Genomic DNA, 2,082 nt, shown 5'->3' on the forward strand with positions numbered 1-2,082 from the left:
CCCTCCCACATCACTCATCAAGAAGATGCCCTTCAGACATGGCCACAGGCCAGTCTAATAGAGGAAATTCCCCGATTGAGGCTCCTTCAACCCAGGTGTGTCAAGTTGACACTAAAGCTATCCAGCACAACACCCTTAAAGAAAACAGACTCTTCCTCTCCCAAAAGTTACAAGTTGCCAATAACTCCTCAGCTTAGAGCTGAACTTCATGCCCACTCCCCTTTCGATGCTCGGATACATCTGGCTTGAGCTTGCCCAGTCTTCTGCACGCTGTCACAATTGCTATGAGTTCATACATGTAACTGTCCTGATGTCTGGAAAATACTGCTTCCCATGATCAGCAATCACCTCTGACTTTTGCAATCTTTCCACCCTCTCTCCGTCAACAATCCCTGAGCCTTTGGAGGAGGGGGTGTGATATACATGTCCCATTTGGGGATGAGCCCTCCGTGGTCTTTATTCTCTGAACCTTGACCAGGTGTAAGTCTTTGTGTTAACTGTAAGAAGTTTCTGTGATGAGGGTTGAGAGATGCACTAATCTCTCCATGATGCACTAATCTCTCCATAATGATATATACAATGATAAGTCAGTAAGACTCGGTTTAATACTATGTCCATCTAGCAGACTAATAGGAGTAGGTTCTCCCCTAGGGTCTATGACCTGTCTAGCCACAGGTTCCTGGCCCCCCAAATGGTGCCAGATATGGGTTTCATCTTGTAAAGTGGGCCTTAAATTCAATCAGAAAGTGTTTGGTTACACCCACAACATTCATACCACCATTGCACTAATGGGCTTATCTTGCCAGGCCTGTCATTAGTGGCACTAGCAGAGTTCAAAGCTTCGTTAAGATTGATGATCACTGTTCTCTTTGGTACTTTATTTAGCACCTTCATCATTATGAAAGGTAACCATAGGAACAAAGCTTCCAGGCCAGTCTTAATGCTAAGTAACCATGTGCAGTAGCAACGGCCAGTAGTGTTTGGGGGATCTTTAGGACCTCACTGGCCAACAACCCCAAAGAAGTAAGTCATTCCTGGCACTGGGCTTTTTATTTGCTAGGTTTTGGTGGCTAGTAAGGGTAGTGTCCCCCCTTGATAAGGTAACTCTACTTACTCTTTTTATATAATGTGTGTGTGTGTGTGTGTGTGTGTGCGTGTGTGTGTGTTCTTCCACAGCAGTAGGACGTTTACAAAAGGCCTTTAGTATTAGTTATCCCTCCCCACACTCCCTCCTCTACCCTGCCTTCCTGTCCTCCACTCCATTTAACCCTTTCTGCTCCCAACTACTTTAACCTCATAGAATTATGTCCATTTGTTTAGATTGTCATCATAAGAAAGAGATAATATTTTAATAATTAAACATCAAATCAGGAAATCACTACTTACAATTAGAGACTCTTTTAATTTAATAGAGGCTTAAAGTATTTTTTTCTGAGATATTTAACAAACTTTGACTTAGTTTGTATAAAATGAAAGAACTGAGATTGGAAAAAAATGTGTCTGGGATATTTAACAAACTTTGACTTAGTTTGTATAACTTGAAAGAACTAAGGTTGGAAAAAATGTGAGACTAAGAATACTTAAAATTTGTTAAGTGAATTACAATTTGAAAGTTGTATACAATCATACCTATATTTTCTAATTCTCACACATTTTCTTTGTCCATTTTAAATTAAAAAAGACTTCTAGGGGGCTGGAGGGATGGCTCAGTGGTTAAGAGTACTGACTGCTCTTGCACAGGACCTGGGTTAAATCCCAGCACCCACACATGGTGGCTAACAACCATCTGTAACTCCAGTTCCAGGGGATTCAACACCTTCCTCTGACCTAGGTGGGTACTTCGACCTTCTTCTGACCTACGTGGGTACTTCATGACATAGGTGCACTTACATATATGCAGGCAATACACTCATACACATAAAATAAAAATAAATTAATTTTAAAAAATTAAAAAAGAATTCTAGGTTTGACACCCCATGTTCCCTTTTGAAACTTACTTGTTTTATTATTGATAATTTTTGTATATTTTTATTGAATTTTAGTAGAATTAAAAAATTATTAATTTCAATAAAAAGAGATAAA

This window comes from Nannospalax galili, unplaced genomic scaffold (assembly GCF_000622305.1).
Source record: "Nannospalax galili isolate Female #2095 unplaced genomic scaffold, S.galili_v1.0 scaffold1579, whole genome shotgun sequence".
NCBI classification, from domain to species: Eukaryota; Metazoa; Chordata; class Mammalia; order Rodentia; family Spalacidae; genus Nannospalax; species Nannospalax galili.